The sequence below is a fragment of the Schistocerca nitens genome, chromosome 6, assembly GCF_023898315.1.
Source record: "Schistocerca nitens isolate TAMUIC-IGC-003100 chromosome 6, iqSchNite1.1, whole genome shotgun sequence".
Lineage (NCBI taxonomy): Eukaryota > Metazoa > Arthropoda > Insecta > Orthoptera > Acrididae > Schistocerca > Schistocerca nitens.
This window is the reverse complement of record NC_064619.1, coordinates 419044627-419064183: the sequence shown is the minus strand read 5'-3', so window position 1 is coordinate 419064183 and position 19557 is coordinate 419044627.

The window sequence follows — 19557 nt, the reverse complement described above, 5'->3', positions numbered from 1 at the left end:
CGATATTGCATACAGAGATCATAAAGATTTAGAACATAGACATGAAGCGGATAAAATTTTACAACTTAAAGCAAAAGAGAGAATGCACAGTCCAGATGCTGATTTGAAAGAGAAAATAGCAGCAACTGCTGTAAGAGGAATAATGTATGGAAAAAGAAAATTAGGAATGGGTATTGAAATGGATGATAATGGCTGGGGACTATAACATAAATTTTTTTCCTATATAAATGAAAACATTTTCAATTGACTATAATATTACTCCAGGTGGTAAAACTAAACCAAAATCTGTAAAGATAAAATTATCCAGAGATGAATTAAATAAATATGATTTCCTTGATAATTATTTAACTGCTGTTCAGAAGAGACAAAAGTCTAATCAGATTAAAAAAGGTGGCTCTCTTATTCTGACATTAGGTATTCCAGTTATTAAAAAGATCTTTGAATACTTGAAACAAAAGAAAGAAGGTTCTGGTTTAAATGAACATGAAGGAGGTTTTCTCCCACTATTATTTGCGGCATTAGGTGCATTAGGATCATTAGCAGGAGGTGCTGCAGCAATTACAAGTGCAGTTCAGAAGAAAAAGAAAGAAGATGCTGAATTGGTAGAACAAAAGAGACATAACTTGGAGATGGAGAAGAAGAAAGGTACTGGGATTAAAAAAAAAATTTCAAAAAATAATTGAGAACTATAAACACGCTTTAAGTAATTTTGATATAGAAAAATTAGTAAAAGAACTGAAAATTAAGAACTTTAGAGGTGTTTTCATGATTGATGAACTTCCATTAAAGCCAAATAAAATTGAATGTGGTATCGTAAATTTAGATACATCAGATCATGTTGGCACACACTGGATTTGTTATTATAAAAGCAGTAACAAGAAGTATGTGTTTGATTCATTTGGAGGAAATATTCCAACGGAATTGGTTAAATATTTAGGATCAGATGAGTTGTATTATAATGTAGAAAGGATTCAAAAATTTGATGAATGTATCTGTGGACACTTATGTTTACTAGTTTTAATGCTCTTCTCTGATGGTTATAAGTTTGATGAAATTTTAAATATATTAAATGGACATTTTTGGAAATAAGATAGCTGAGACAAGTGATATAGTGTTACCCGATTTAGACAAGCTGAAAGATGTAGAAAAGAATTTTCTCAAGTTTCAAAAGTATTTTACAGATCTTCTTAAGAAATCAAAGAGTTATATCAATTTTCTGGGAAGAAGAATAGTTAATATAGCTGATCCAATAAGTGGATATGATGCAGTTACTAAACAGTATCTTGAAAACAAATTATTGGATGTTGTTAGTAAAGCTGAATATACAAGTCTTTTTACACAGTTTAGTAACTACTACAGTAAAAAAGAGATTGAGAAAGTTTTATTTGATTATGTCACAAAAACTGATTTAGCACCTTATATTGCACAAATAGACAATTTTCAGAACAGAGTGTATGATAAACAGATAATTGAATTCACTTTTCTTACTGGAGATGAAGAAAAGATGCATAGTTTTGAGTATAACTTCAAACTAAGAAGAATCATGGTACTTGGTAAAAATATAAATAGTGATCTATTTATTCAAGATTTTGATATTGCTATAAGTATATTTGACAAACTAAGCTTAATCAACTCGGAAAGTCAATCTCTAGTAATAAGTAAAGGAAATTTTCTAACTGTAAGGCTTAAAGAATCAGTTAAAACAGTCCCTGTAGATGTTGTAATTTATGTATTTGGTGAATTATTATCTGAAGGAGAATCATCTTAAATTATTTTATCTTTTTTATCACTTATAAATGAATGATCACATTTGGTGTTTAAAGTGTAAGAAGTATACAGAGACACATCATCCTCAAAGAGTGACAACTAAAAATGGTAGACAGAGAATTGAAGGTATTTGCACAGTATGTCAAAGCAAAAAGAGTAAATTCATTAAAAAAAATTTTGTCTAGATCAAAGTAAAGTTGGTTCTGGAAGTGTGAATATTCGTGAAGAAATTATAAATGAATTGCATAAACCAATGCGGAAAAATTTTCCCAGAAGAGAGGTTATTTCACTCGGTATTGATGATTTATGGCAAGCAGATTTAGTAGAAATGGATTCTGGAAAACTGAAAGGAATTTCAAAAATAAATAGAGGCTATAAATATTTATTAACAGTAATTGATGTTTTCTCAAAGTATGCATGGGCTATTCCAGTTACAGATAAGAGAGGTAAAAATGTAGCTGATGCTTTTCAAAGAATATTCAATGAAAGGTATCCTAAACATCTACAAACAGATAATGGTAAAGAATTCTATAATAAAGATGTTGAAAAACTCATGAAGCAGTATGATATCAATCATTATTCTACTTTTACAGAGATGAAAGCATCTGTTGTAGAACGATTTAACAGAACACTTAAAGAGAAAATGTGGAAGAGATTCGCTCTTCAAGGTAATTATAAGTGGATTGATTTAGTCTCCAAATTGGTCAATGATTACAACAATACAAAGCATAGAACAACAAAAATGAAACCAAAAGAAGTTGATAAGAATTACAAACCACAGAGTGTTGTTACAGTCACTGAGAAAAATAAGTATAATGTTGGAGATAAAGTGAGAATTAGTAAACTGAAAGGAATATTTGAAAAGGGATATACTGCTAACTGGTCAACAGAGATATTTGAAATAACAGATGTTGTGTTATCCAATCCAGTTACATATAAATTAAAAGACAGTAGTGGTGAGGAGATAAAAGGTTCTTTCTATGAATATGAATTACAGAAGACAAATTACCCAGATGTATATCTTGTTGAAAAAATATTGAAGAAGAAAGGTGATAAGGTATATGTTAAGTGGTTAGGCTTCGATAATTCTCACAATAGTTGGGTTAATAAGAGTAATGTTATCCTGTAATTCTTTTATCTTGTCTATTTTATTTTTCTCTATTTCATTGTTGTAAAGAACTTTTTGAGTATTGAATAATTTTATTTAAATATAAATCAAGATGTCTTCACTTAGAGATCTTTGTTATGAACAGATTAAAGATAATTATTATTATGGTTTGTTTGGTGATTTTAAATTGATTATAGATAAAAACACTGGATACTTTAATGGTTCTAAATTGTGTCAACAGGCTGGAAAAAGGTTTAGAAATTGGTAGCGATTAGATTCTGCTAAGCAATTAGTCGAATATTATGAAAATAAAAGCCGCCGCTCAGATGTGAACACCGGCTTTATGTATGAAGTTTCTGGAGATAATAAGGATGAAATAAGAAAAATCATTACTGGTCAATATGTTTCTAAACAATTAATATTGGCAATTGCTAGTTGGATATCAGTTGATTTTTATGATAAATGTAATGATATAATTCTTGATTATTTTGCAAATGAATATAGAACTATATATGAGAGCAATATACATAACTTAAATGGAAAGATTTTAGAGGTAACTAAAAATATGGATCAATTAAGGATAAAAAATGAAGAACTAGAATCAACAATCAATAGAGTTAAGGAAGATGTAGCACCAAAAACAAGAAAATCTGCTAAACATCACACTTATACAATAATCAGAAAGAACAGTATAAACCCTGTGAGAGAATATTATTTCATAAGAACTATAAGAAGTAATTACAAGAAAACTATTGATCGTCTCAAAGCAAAATACCCTCATATGGAAATTATTTTAGAGAAGAAATATGATCCAAATGCCTTTAATTTATTCGAGAGAATGAGAGAATCATTAGATTATATTGACTGTAAGTTCAACCACTTTCAGATTAAAAAAGATAAAACATTACAAGATTTACTCAGAGATATAGAGATACTAACTTCAGATAAAGTATAAGCCATTTACCTCTATTCTTTCTAATATTTGGAGAAGTGGAGTTTTTTATTTTATTTTTTATTCAATATGCATGTTGTTGAATTTCTGTAATGGCCATATGGTAATGTATCTATTTTATTTTCTAAAACAATTCTTTTATTATCATGTGGACTTAGAGCTTTTTTATTTACTTCTACAGTATATATCTCATGTTTCTCACTTCTAATGAGATTCATTGCTCTGTATTGTTCCCTATTATTAAAGAAGCAATCTTTATAATCTTCTAACGATATTTTATTTTTCACCACACATTTCTTCACACCTTTAGATTTTTTGTTCTCTTTTTCGTCTACTTTATAGGCATACATTTTAGCTCTTAACCCTACAAATTCTGTCATAATTTTTCCACTACATTCATCTTTCATCTTACCCAAAACTTTCTTATTCACTTGTGGTATGCTATATTGGTTATCTTTTGGATAGTCACTTGTATCAAATAGTTCAACCATATCTTTCATATCTTTGTAGAAATCTTCAGTTTTTATGTTATATATGAATGAGTCAGTGTCTTGATAACACAGTTCAATATTATCCCCATACTTCGGTTTCATAATATTGTAATGGAAATCATACATCAATTCTTTTGATAAATCTAAGATACTCATACCCACATATATTGGCTTATTGAACTGTATTTTTATCTTCTGCATGTGTATTGCAACCAATTTTTCATTGAATATTGTTCTAGACTTGAAATTCGGTTTAGCTATTAATATATCACATACTTCAGCATCAGATACTAACTTTATATCCACTCTGTTCCTTATATTCTCCATCGTTTTCCCAAACACTGAGTTATTCATCAGTTTATAGAAATCTTTTTCAAAATCATTTGTTGCCTTAGTTCTCATTTGAGTATTCAAATCTATGTATTTCTTTAACCAATCTGACTGTTTAAATTTGAGAATTCTATGAATCTTTGTCATCTTTATCCCCAGTTTTAAATACTGTTTTAAATTTCTGTAATGTATCACATATTTCATTTTGTTTTGTAATGTTGTTATTAGTTTTGACTCTTTTGTTCCTGGAATAATTTTATTTTCTGGAGCAAGTGGAAGATCTTTATGTTCATCATGTAATTCTTCTGGATATTCTAAATCCACTTCAAGAATGTACCCATATTCAGAATTATCTTCCATTTTCATAATGTTTTTTCTCCAATGGTTTACATAAAATTGAGGATAATTCAACCATTCAAATTCACCATAAGGTAAATATTGTGACATTGCCCATCCATATAGATTATTAGCATCAAGATACATTAAATAATTTGAGTCCTTTTCTTTATCAAAATCTTTTATATATTTGTTATTTGCTTTTACATATCTCTTACAGCATTGTGATATTCCACCTCTAATTCCTTTCTCAATCATCAATATCATATCATAATCATGTAATAAATCAAGTGGTTGTTTAGTCATTTTCAGCATTGCATCCCAACTTAATCCTGGTGCTGTGTAGTACCATGCTGGATCCAAACTATATGCTTTCATGCATGTTTCTCTAAAGTTTTCAAATACATCAGCTAGTAATAGAACATCAGTTTTTAAATACAAGTCGTGATATTCTCCAAGATTTTTTATATTAAACTTTTCCCAAACTAATTTCGCATGTTCATAATCTTCATCACTTATGTCACAATCACACAGTTTACTATAGAATTCAGTTTTTGATGGTAGTTGTGTTTCTTCAAATCTTTTCCAGCTGTCCATGTAATCGTATGGATAAACACCTTTTCTGATAACCAGATCCACTTTACCTTCTGGAAAGAACTTTTTGGTATTTTCCATTTGATCTTTCTTCAAATTAGATGAGAGTTTATCTAAAGAAGAAGCCATGAATCTGAATGAATCTAAGAACTTCATCTTTATATTTTCAGTACATTTTCCAAAGCTTATGTATTTTTCTTCATTGTTTGGAATCAGATCTATAGGTTTCTCATCATATCCAAGTTCTTTTACAAATAAATGTGAATCATATCCTGAGAGATTGTGGAGATAAATGGGGACAAATCTTGGTAACTGATATCGTAGGTTACAGTAACTATGCGCAGCACCTCTGAATAAACCAGTTAAATGATCATGATCATGAACTTTTTTAATATTACCTTCTGCATTATCATTGAAAGTTTCTAATTGCTTATTATTATATTCTAATGAGTTTTTATATCTTTGTACCTTCTCATTACTTTCATCTATATTTCTTTTCCTTAATGACTCCAATTGACCATTAATGTGTTTTATTTTATTTTCTATAGAATGTTTTAATCTCATCAATAAAGGAGGTAATTCACTTAATTTACCTTCACAGATATGACATATCTTTGCTTTAGAATATGCTTTTCTTTCATCTGTTGTTAGTGGTTTCATTGGTTCTTTTTCAGAATAAATATCACCTATCACCTCCACTTCTTTCTTAATCATCTCAATGAATTTGCTTTTTGCATCTGGCCCTCTATATACAACCGGATCTTTATAATGTCCATTAGCATACTTTATATAATAGCAGAATCCACACGGTTCATGTTTCTGATACTTCATCGTATATGATTCATCTGGATTTGGTTGACATGTGTCAATTTTATTTAACAAGCTCTCAAAGTCTGCATATATGACAAAAGGAACTTTCATTTTATTCTGGTAATTTTCAAATGTGATTGTGTCTCCTTTAGATGGTAGTTCTACTTTAACCGGTTTATTTACTAAGCAATCTGGAACATGTTTTTTCAATTTTTCTTCAGAATTGAAGTGGAGTAAACACATATCACAAATAAATTTACGACCATTGTGTTTTGTAATCTGCATTGATGCTAATTTTGATAAGTCTTTAATCCAACAATAATGTCCATTGTCTTTTTCTTTAAAATATAGTAAGTTAATATGTTTATCTCTTTTATTTCCTGTCACTTTTAGTGGGTAGACAGAATAGAAATCATTATAAGAATATACATTAAATGAGATATTCAGAACATTTTCTATCTTTTTAATGTCTTCTATTTTAATTGGATACTGGAATTTATTTAGTTTTTCATCAATTTCAAGTCCAACTTTTTTATATTTGGTCACTCTTTGTGGATCCTTTTGTACTGGATAGAGTGCTGATTTAATAGCCCAAAGAAAACATTTTTGGTCATTATTTTTCACATTAATACATGCTTTTTTATTTTTTATTTCCTCTGGCAATTCAATATAAGATGATCCTCTTAGAGGATTATATCTGTTAATTGCTATTTGTAATCCAATAACTCTTTCTAAGGTCCATCCTGATCCTCTTGCTTGAAACTCTGTTAGCTTTGGTAACAGTTCTCTTTTTGAATTCTTTAAAAATTTGTTAATATCTTTCTCATGAGTAATTGTATGATTGTATGACTGAAATTTAAATGTTTGAGTTTTATTGTTATTGGGTAGTTTAAATTCACAGAATAATTGCATATTCACTTTTAAGCCATTGTGGATCTTTAAATTATCTTTTATTAATTGAAACACATCCTTTTCAACAGAAGTAAGGAAATACCTTGGATCTATCAACTTGTTAGTATTTTCAATATTGATGGTTTGCAATCTGTTTGAAAAAGCTTTCTCAACAGAATAACTCCTGTTGGTATTTCTTGTTCTAGGCTTTTCAAATACATTTGTTGAGAAGGGGAATATTTCCTTCAACTCCTTCTTTGCTGTTGTTTGAAATATATCTGTAGAGAATGGAAATATATTCTTCAGATCTTTCTTTGATGGCTCTTGAAATACATCTGTAGAGAATGGAAATATATTCTTCAGATCTTTCGATTCTGCTTTATATTCTTCTTTTATATCTGCATCAAGAAATGGTAGAGTATCAAAATTTACTTTCTTAACTTGGTGAACATTATAATAATGTCTAGCAATAGTTCTGATTAATTCATCTTTTGTCATTTTATAATATCCTCTTATACCAAGAGACCTAGCTAGAGGTCTAAGATCAACAACTCTCATAGTGTTGAGATTCTGAGCTCTCAGATTTCTCTCCATTTATTAGGGGAAAATTTATTCAATAATTATTCAATAACTTTAGTGTTCTCCATTTTCTTGATTTTCTCCATATTCTTGAGCCTCTCCATATGGACACCTGTTTGTTGATGTTTTTTGAGATACGTTTTACATACATATTTACCACACTCACAAGGAACTTTCTCAAGCAATTTTTCCTTATTTTCATGGTATTTTTTTAGCTTTTCATTATTTGTGATTGCATACCTTTCTGGATGTCTGTCTACATAGTTATGAAAATATGCTCGAATTTTTTCTCTATTATTTCTGCAGTATTCTTTATGTATCTCATCTGAACAAGTTTTACATGCAGTGGAACGTTTATCTTTTGTATTCTTATTTCTATAGAAATAGTCCAAGCTCTTGGTCTCACCACATTTATTACACACTTTCACTGACAGTGGACTTTTTTCCTCCATTTATTAAGAAAGAAATTTTTTAATAAATATTTAGTAAATTTATTCCTATATAAATACAAACGAAAATGAATAATCAATTGTTCACTAAGTTAAACAACTCATATGAGTTTATAAAGCTGAATGAACTTGAGATTAATAGAAAGTATAAAGCATCTAACTTTGAAATTGCTGATACTAACTTCGGTAAGAAAGTTAAGTGTATCCTAGATGGACAATTTAAAATTACATTACCAGACAGATATGTTAAGATATTTGACAAACATACTCTGAAAGCAGTGAATGATGAAAAAAATATTTTCTTCACATATAAAGGTTTAAAAGAAACGAAAACTGGGAAACCAATGCATGAAATACTTTTAACCAATGAATGAATCAATGATGTTCTTTTACTTATATATTTACTTGTGCAGGCTCGTGCAGGCTGATGCAGGCTCGTGCAGGGTGATTTTTCAAATTTTGATTAAATGGATGACTTTTTAAGGTTTTTGATGTTATTTTTAATTAATTTTCTTGTTTTCTTTTATTTTGCGATTTTTCGTTCAGGCTTGGCTGGCGCAAAAAATCGAGATTTTTTAAAAGTATAAAAATAATCGATTTATTTCTGATTTTTGTGTGTGAATTACGAGAAATGTTTGATTTATTGTGATTTTTTCATTATATGAAAAATGCGCTAGGTCTCTCAATTCTCAACTACTAACGTTCAATGGTGATACTAAGGTGACTTGTCTAGTATCTTCCTGAGTGTTTTGGTACACACGGAAACAGTTTCAGCAGAATGAGTTACTATGACAGTCCTCATGAAATAATTTTTTTGGCATTAATAATATTGTAGCTGGTTCGATGCTCCAGGCCACCCATTGTTTACCTCTTGTTTACCTCTTCATCTCAGGATGGCACTTGCATCCAACGATAATTATTTTCTGGATGTATGTCAATCACTGTCTTCCATTACATGTTTTACCCTCTTACGGTTCCCTCAAGTACCATGAAAGTTATTGGTTCAAATGGCTCTGAGCACTATGGGACTCAACTGCTGAGGTCATTAGTCCCCTAGAACTTAGAACTAGTTAACCCTAACTAACCTAAGGACATCACAAACACCCATGCCCGAGGCAGGATTCGAACCTGCGACCGTAGCGGTCTTGCGGTTCCAGACTGTAGCGCCTTTAACCGCACGGCCACTTCGGCCGGCTGAAAGTTATTGCTTGGTGTCTTAACACACATCCTTTCCCTATTTGTTGTTAATGTTTTCCACATGTTCCATTTTTTGCCTATTAACCAGAGAAATTCCTCATTTCTAATCTTACCGGTCCACTTAATTTTCAACATCTTTACGTAGCATCACATCTCAAGCTCATCAATTCTATTCTTTTATAATTTTCTCACAGCCCACAGTTAACTTATATGTAGGACAATGCTGATTTCACAACATACATTTTCAGGAATTTCTTCCTTAAATTAAAGACAATGTTACAAGGAGACTTCTTTACCTAGAAATTGATATTCGTATGTGCTAATCTGCTTTATATTTCCCCTTTGCTCCCTTCGTCATATCGTGGTCCTGTTCAGATTATCCTGAGTCTCATTCCTTAAAATCATAATTACTTTCGTCTTTCCTCGATTTAATCTCAGTTCATACAGTGTGAACATTACGATGTTGATCCCATTCAACAGTTTATGCAATTCTTCTTTACTTTCACTGAAGATAATAATGGCATCAGCGTATCTTCTCATTGTTATACAATCAAGCTGCGCTTTAAATCTAATCTTGAAAGTTTCTTTTTCTCTGTGTAGACTGAATAATGTAGGACGAAAGACTACGGCCCAGCCTAACTGGAACGCTTCGTTCTTGTTTTGCCTCCTAGGTTCGTGTACATATTGCGTATTATCCGTTCCCTATAGCTTACACGTGTTGTACTCAGAATTTCGAACGTATTGGTGCTGTCAAATTCTTTTTTGTAGGTCAACAAATTCAAGGAATTTCTCTAGATTTTTTATCCAGTTTTGCTTCCATTACCAGCGTAACCACAGAATTGCGTCTCTGAGGCATTTATCCTTTTCTGAAGCCAAATTGATAATCTGACAGTTCCTGACTTTTCTTTTCCATTCTTGTCAGCAACTTGGATACATGAGCTTGTAACGTAGCAAATTATTACATGTGGTAACCTTGCATTCAAAACGTAACTTGCCGTGGAGTCGAGCGGAGAGGCGATGTTGATTCTCACGCAGGCACAGCTGAATCTAGCTGCTGGTCCGGGCGAGCCGTATACCCGCCTAGCGCAGCGTGCAATACTTTACACACGCTCTCCATTAGTCTGAAGAAGTAGTATTAAATATTAACCAATCCGTTTTCATACTCAGTGCACCAAATTCTATGAATGATAGAACCATACTGCAAAATTTTCATATTAATAGCTTCAGTATTTTCGGAGGTATAAATTTTTACTTAAAACGCATAATAACCTTGCTGGCCTTGTGAAACTGAGTAGGAACTAGAATGTATTCATCTCTAGTATCATTTGATACTAGAACCACGAAGATGGATTCATATAAGCTAATTTTCTGGTATTTTCTTTCGTTTCCACAGAGTCCTGACGTAATTAACAGTACATTGGAAAATTATTATTTAATTGTGCTTCGCTTGTGTGAGTGTTCTGGAGGGACTGTGAGAGCGAATGCAGGACATACATAGAGTGAGAATGTGATATTTTATCAAAACTATGTAACTGTGGGTGTGAGAAAGTTGTTGTGTAATACGGAAATTTGTGACGTATGTCCGAGTGAGCATGATTTTGAAAAGGGCAGCCAGAAGCCGGGGGGGGGGGGGGATTTAGAGTATTAAATTTAATAGTAATTTATTTTGTGGAAAGGATTCCCAATTTGGTTTCATTAAATTTTATTTAGTTTCTGAATTACGAAATTTGTAGAAGAGCTCGAGATGATCTGATTATCTGCTTAATATACTAGCCAATAGGAAATCAGCAGTTCTCACGCGTTTGAGTAAGGTTTTGTACCTCACACCTGTGAGTACAGAAAGTCGCTCGGGAGTCGTCTTCTGGAAAACATATATGTTAAGTCACGCTCATCAAATTTGTACCAAAATGAAGAAATATGCGCGTTTGACCGGTTCTCGCGTAGTTGATAAAAAGCGACTACAGTGTTTCTCAAAGAAAGTTTGAGCTTTGTGAGTGATTTAATTTTGGAGATTTCGCGTGTGAACATTTCAAATCGTACATAAACTCCGCGTGGCGTGTTTCGTGCAAATTACGAGGTATTATGGTGAGTATTTCTGTACAAGAAGACTACTGAACGACTGTGTTCTCTGTCAAACAGTGTTGGGTCAGTGATTACTTAGGACGTTTAAAATATCGGGTCGGATTAAATATCTTGAGTCTACGTTTGGTTGTGAGCTCGTTACAGAGAGAGCCAGTAACACTGCATACTTAGTGTCGGGATTTTAAATAAGGACATGATAGCCATTTTCTGTGTTTTTGAGACAATAAACCAACTTACCGGAAATTTTAGACATTTTTGAAACGAGTCGTGCAAAAATCCAGGTCGCCCGATAGTTTAACTAATTTTCAGATGCTGCTCATAGACTGGAGCTATGTAGCCTTTGAGTGGTAGGTATTTACCTGATTTTTCGTCAAAGCTGCTTTTATCGGCTAAACCAGAATCTACCATCGCTATCCATGTCGACTGATTTTTAAAGGGTAGTGGGAGAGTGAGCCGCCCCGCCCCAAGCTGTTAAGCTGATTTGCAATAGTTGTCGAGCTTTCTGTCATTTCTAGAATACTAACGATTTATATGTGTGAGCGCGGACTTCAATTTGACACTAGCTTGTGGCCAGATTCGATGTGTAACTGGCTCACTTCGGCTTGGGTCTCCATCATTATGCTCCAGTGGGATTCGCAGTCGACCTTATTCTATCACGAGACACAAAATCTCATGTTACTGAAACTAATTTCATGTGCCCCAGACTGTAGGAAAAGTGCTAACGACCTATCATCTGAGTACTTTTACAGATCGTAGCCCGTAGGGCATATTATAGCATTTTTTACCAACAGTCGAGGTTTTCCAGATACTTTGTTGTTCTCGTGAAGAAGTAGATTACTCCAAAAATGTTTCTCAGACACTTGAGAAGTATCTTACAGATATTTCGGTAGAACTATTAGATTTTGTGTAATTACTGAAATGCCAGTATACAATGGCACTAACTACATTCGTGACTTTTGACGAAGGCATCGAGCCACGGATTCTGAAAGCGTCTTGCCATGCTTTTATTCTTTAGGAAAGTGACAAACTGCCTATTGGCTTCTGTCTCGGGTTCTTCGGCCGACGTTCATCTAATGATTTTTCTGACGTTTCGCCAGCACGAGTGGCTGGCATTGTCAAAGCTTCACCCTCCATTGCTGGTGGTGAACTGGAGCCGAGCTCGCGGGCGCAGGCTGTATGTACCTGGCGCGCCAACGTCCGAGGGCTTCTCCGCGGTCATTTCCGGTGCGGTTCTCCTCTTGCTACCTGCGACGGTCGTTCGCTGCAGTACGGGAAGCCAGGATCCGTTGACCTTAAGGCTTTCCTCTTTCTTGTTCAAACTGTTCGCGTGTTTTTGTATTTCTACAGCTTCTCTGAACAAGCGCGTGTGATAGTGCTTCTCTACAGCCAGAACTTCCGTGTCGGCGAATTTTGTTACATGGTCGGTCTCATTCAGTGCGTGCTCTGCCACGGCCGATTTCTCCACCTGCCCCAACCTGCAATGTCGCTTATGCTCTTTGATCCTGGTGTTAATGGATCGTCCAGTCATTCCGACATAAACTTTTCCGCATGAGCATGGTATGCGGTATATTCCCGACATTGCAAGTGGGTCTCTTTTCTCCTTCGCCGATCTAAGACACTCTTTGATCTTCCTTGTCGGTTTGAAAATAGTCTTTACGCCATGTTTGCGCAATATACGGCCGATTCTGTCCGTCACTCTGGGAATGTATGGCAGAAAGGCCGTACCCGACAATTCTTTTTCCGGTTCCTTACTTCGCCGAGGATTGGGCTCTGTTACACTTCTAATATAATTTGTGGAGTAACCATTGCTCCTCAGGACAGTTTCCAGGTGTTGCATTTCTCGTTTGAGGTGTTGCGGCTCACATATTCGTCCTGCTCTCGTTACGAGCGTACTAATCATGCCTCTTTTCTGGCTCGGGTGGTGGTTTGACAGTTTGTGCAGGTATCGGTCCGTGTGAGTCGGTTTTCGATACACGCTGTGTCCCAGATCTTCGCCGTCCCTTGTGACCAGAACATCTAGAAATGGCAGTTTCTTGTCCTTTTCTACTTCCATGGTAAATGTTATGTTGGCATGGAGGCTGTTCAAGTGTCTTAGGAAGTCACTGAGCTGTTCTTCACCATGGCTCCACACCACTTTAGGAAAGTGCACGAGATAGTGTGAACTGTTGCGGCATCTTAGAGCAAGTGCTGGTCCAGGAAGTGTAGAAGATACGGAGAGGCACCAAAAAATTGGTCTTGCATTGCACAATTGACTGCTCGTTCATCAGAGATGGACGTATCGGCTTCGAATCACATTTCTACTTGTGCAAATAGAAAAAGCTCGTTTTTCTTCTGTTCATGCAAGGACCAGTGAAGAACTGTCAGGATCTTTCAAACGCTCATAATATTTCATAAAACGTTATAAAACATCTTTGTACATTGCTAGCTACCAAAACTGCAAGGCCACGAAAGAGAAAATCGCAAAGTTTTACATGTTGTGCATACGAAAAGTTGTAGGAAGAGCTGCCACCTCTGGCTGGGCATCCAGTCGAGTAGTCGAGCTGATCTTGGATGACAATAAGGGATACGTCATACCATAGTTCGTCAATGGCAGTGTCTGGTGAGTGATGGAATTTTGGTCTCTTGGTAACCCATTACCAGACGTTTTCAGTTAGTGGCAGATCTGGAGAACGTGCTGCCAGGACAACGGCCTAACATGTCCCTCTAGAAGTAAGTCAAGAAAGCGCTGACAACATGCGATCTTTTGTTATTTGATGAAAGATGACACTACGGTCTTCTGCTGTGTTGATATGTAACGGCTACTGTCCAAATTATTGGCTTTGTGAGGTTAAGGTGATCGCATTGTGCGCTCATTTGTGTGTGGACAATATCACACCAGGCGCTAGGCAGGTATAATGATGAATGCAGTCTGACGAAGCCCGTTCTCCTCGGTGCCTCCACATAATGGCTACATCAAACGTGATCCTGTGCGCAGAACCGACGAACAACTGAAAAAACCACATGGCTGTCCTCCTGTGCGCCGTGTTGTAGCTGAGCACACCAATTTGTGGTCACAGTCCATGTTGTGCCATGCGTCGGTGGTCTGTGAGCGTGGATTTTTGTCTTACTGCAAGTCTGCATCCTGACTTAAGATACATGGGTGTACGGCACAGCACAGCCAGGCGAACAATATACACTGAAGCGCCAAAGAAACTGGCATAGGTATGCTTATTCAAATACAGACGTGTGTAAACAGGCAAAAGACGGCGCTGCGGTCGGCAATGAAGACAACAAGTCTCTGATGAAGTTGTTAGATCGGTTACTGCTGCTACAATGGCAAGTTATCAAGATTTAAGTGAGTTTTAACGTGGCGCTCTAGTCGACGCACGACACTGAGACACAGCATCTCCGAGGTGGCGATGAAGTGGGGATTTTCCCGTACGACCATTTCAAGAGTGTGCTGTGAATATCAGGAATCCGATGAAGATCAAATCTGCGACATCGCTGCTGCCGGAAATAGATCCGGCAAGAATCGTTCAACGTGGCAGAAGTACAACCCTTCCGCAGACTGCTGCAGATTTCAATTCTAGGCCATCAACAACTATCAGCGTGCGAACCATTCAAAAAATCAATATCGATATGGGCTTTCGGAGCCGAAGACCCACTCGTGTGCCCTTGATGACTACACAACACAAAGCTTTACGCCTCGCCTGGGCCCGTCAACAACGACACTGGACTGTTGATGACTGTAAACGTGTTACATGATCAGACGAGTCTCGTTACAAAACGTATCGAGAGAATGGACGTGTGCGGTTATGGACACAACTTCGTGAATGCATGGATTCTGCATGTCAGCAACGAATTGTTCAAGTTGGTCGAGGTTCTGTAATGGTGTGATTCATGTGCAGTTGGAGTGATATGAGACCTCTGATATGTCTAATTACGACTCTGACAGGTGACACGTGCGTTAGCATCCTGTCTGATCATCTGCATCCATTCACGTCAATTGTGCATTCCGACGGACTTGGGCAATTCCAGCAGGACAATGCGACACTCCACACATATGGAATTACTACAGAGTGGCTCCAGGGTCGCTCTTGTGGGTTAAACACTTCCACTGGCCAGCAAACTCCCGAGATATGAACGTTAATGAGCACAACTGGGATGCCTTGCAACGTGCTGTTCCGAAGAGATCTTCAGGCCCTCTTAGTCTTGCGGATTTAGGACAACCCTGCAGGATTCATGGTGTCAATTCCCTCCAGGACTACTTCAGACATCAGTCGAATCCACGCCACGTCGAGTTGCGACACGTGTCCGTGCTCGCGTGGGCCCTGCCAGATAATAGCCCTGTGTACCAGTGCTAGGAAATGAGTGGAGGAGACAGTGTCGTTGGGAGAGGAATAAAGTAAAAAAGTAAATGTGAGAGCCAGTGATAAGATGGATCAAAGTGTATGACAATGACAACGAAGAAGAGAAGTAGTGACAGCGAGAAGAAGTAGCGGTAGTGGGAAGGAATGAATAACAGCAGTAAGACAGTGCAAGAGGGAGACAGTGACAGTAACAGGAGAGAACATTAGTAGGACAGAGCGAAGTATACTGTAGCTGTGAGTCGGGAAACAGTCACAGATAATGACAATAACTTGGACTGTATGGGCAAGTAAGACTGGATGGGCATTAGTGACGTACAGCGATGGACTAGTGAATGTGAGCTAGTTACAGCTATGGCAGCTTGTGGGAGTGAGAGAGATGAGTGGCATGTTGAAAAAAAAAGAAAAAAAAAAAAAAACGCGAATATGTTCAAATACCAAAAGTTTTGGCAAAATTTTTAGAGGTGCTGAGGACAGTAGAATGAGGCAGTTGGTAACCCCACTCTTCAATCACAGACCTTTTGAGAGGGCCATGTTCACCTTTTTTGTGTTCCGATAGGAGCATTTTTCCGTTTGTTTTTGTATGATTACATATCTGGTGTTGGGTCTCTGGAGACACTGACTACCGTAAAGGCAGGAGTATGAATCTAGCCCGATTTACATGGAACAACCACATAGGATGGAAAATAGCAGGGTGAAATTCATTGAATGAATATTAAAGAAACGGATTCGCCCTTGATAAAAGTACACAACAAAACTCACGTCCGCTCGATTCTCAGGAACTGCACATGTTCGACCCTATTCGTGGGTGACATAGTGGAGCTAGCTACGCTCCAAAGAAGAGCAGCGTGGTTGTTCAGATAGCTGTTTAGTAAGGACGAAAGCGTCACGGAAATGTTTATCCAGTCACAGTGCATAATGGAAGTTCTTTAAAATTCCTTGGGTGTACGTCAACCTCCTTATTGTCTTGCCCTGCATACCATCATATCTCGTAAAATGACCACAATGAATTCGAAGACATACATAAGTTTTCTTGCCATCATTTCTTCCCTCGGAGAATTCGTAAATGTAGCAAGAAACTGAAAAGTCGGGAGGAGGATGTAACCCAAGAAGAATACAGGTGAATGAGATACAAAGAAGTAATAGGGCCTACAAGTGACACAGCCATGGATACAAAGGAAATTAATTTAAATTTAAATCTATTAATTAGTTTCCAAATCACTTCTTACTAAAGTGTTCAGTAGATAAGAGCACTATTAGTGACTTAAATATATTTCGTCATTCCTAGCAGAACATTTTTATATTTACTAGGGACGACACTGATCATACAGAACACTCCTATACAAGAATTTATTTTCATGGCGCAAATGGATACGAACAACTGACACGGTGGGCACATTCCATTTACTCCAGGAATTGCTATCGGCAGCCCTTGTGTAGAAACTCTTTACTCTTTCTGCGCGAATACGTCTCTACCCATTCAAAATATTTTAATCATTTTTCCAGTTTCCTGCAAAGTGCAATAACGCAAATTACCGAGTGTGTACCAGAAGTTACTCTCGCAATATTTTAGTTGCGATGTACAAAGAGCGCTTTGATCGAAGAATGCTTTTGTTTCTGTCCGCACCGGTTCATCTCGCACGTAGGGACAGTAAGAAAGAACCAGACGAGCTACTCACAGTCTAAAAGCGAAATCCGTTTCTGTGAGCGTACTTTGCCTCTTTGTGTTCTTTTAAAATCACTTTTCGCTTAACGGTCATGTTTGTTTTCTTTTGTTGCGGAAACAGTAATAAGAAGGACGCTAAAATGTTAAACTGCTCTTATACTTCTTTACAACAGTTACTACAGACAAAGACAAAATTGTTGAGATGTATTCTATATCTACATATATATTCCCCAAGCAAATTAACGGTGCGTGGAGGGGTCAGCCTGTACCACTGTCGTTCGTTCCCTTACAAGTTCCACTAGCAAATGGAGCGAGGGAAAAACGTTTGTCTAAATGTTTACGTACCAGCGCTGATTTGTTGTGTTTCCGCGATCATTACGTGAGGTGTTTGTTAGTTGCAGTATGGTAGTTCTCTAGTAACAAATACAGCAGCTCGGCTCTAACTTACGTCAATGTCTTTTTCTAATCCCACCTCCTAGGGCATCCCAAACACTCGACCAGTGTTCAAGTATGCGTCGTACAATTCCAGTAACTTGGACACAGTTTTAATAATCATTGAGAAACTGAACCGAATAATAGCTGAAATTACAGTATACTGAAACAGTGCAGTTAAAGTTTGGCCATGGTGCGATTGGGGAGAGGGGGTGGCGGTTACTGATGCGAGAGAGGATGGCTCTGTAAGCACATTGTTTACACCTAATGTCAGAAAAGTTTCTCAACCAGACATTGTTAATGTTACAGAAATGTTTGTGGACGCGCTTTACGAGGTTTAGATTACCACTAGTTTCTTTTTTTATTTATTTCTTTTATTTTACGGTTTCTATAGGCGAGATGAAGGCAACGGCTGAGGTGAATATAACTTTCAGGCGACAACAGTTAAGTCCCTTGGCAATCTGTTAAACCTATTAAAAAACCAGGCTTTGTGTTGCAGACATATTAATGGCGTATGATGGTGTGATGATGACGACGTGGTGAAACGAGACTCTGTAACTAATGTCGAAATGGATCGGACGATAGGTAACTAGCAGCCGCAGTCGCTCATAAGAAGTGATTACGAGACTCTGTAAATAAATGCCGTTTAGGAAGACGAAGCTGAGCTTCATTATCTACAAGAAGGATGCTGGGATAAGTGAGAGGAGGAAAACCTGTGTAGGGAAGTAGTGATTTCGGAATAATCAATACTTATTAAAAATACCCGCAGCAATGAAGATACAACTGTAACAATAACATTGTCAAGTTTCGGAGAAGACCCCTATGCCCTGGCTAAAAGAAAGGATTTCAAGCCGTAAAACAAATTAGAAAACCAGCTTAAAAAAGTGAGAGAGCTACATGCGGTGTTCAGAAAAAAAAACAAAAAAAACAAACTAGAATATCAATATGCTAAGGAGCAAAGTGAGTACTAATACAAGGAAAGTGAAATAAATGAGAACATATACAGAGGGATGTTATAAATGATCGACAAAGGGCGAAACAGGTCAAATTACACTAGTCCTATATAGAAAGCACTTCACTTGGTTGCCTGATTCTAGATTTTATGCCTTAGTATTTTTTTCACTGCAGACCATAAGGACTGTCAAACTTTAGATTTGGAAATTGTGGAACCAATATAGACTTATTATTTCACAGCCAAGAAGATTGAATCAATACTGGAAACATGCAGCAGTGGAGCAATAGGATCATGGAGCATGCAACATCCAAACAGTAAACGGTGCAGTTTTTTCAATCCGGTTCAGCGGGCGTCTTTGAAAGAGTTATGATTCCAGACACGTAACAAATAAGCTATACCACAATTAAGGAAACAAAGCATCACAAATGCACATATTACCCAGACCTTTGGGAAAAGAGATATTTGTGAGAGTATTGGAGGATTACATTGAGGGACAAACGTCATGGGACAACTATATGCACATATAAAGATGGCGGTAGCATTGCGTTCACAGGGTATAAAAGGGCAGTGCA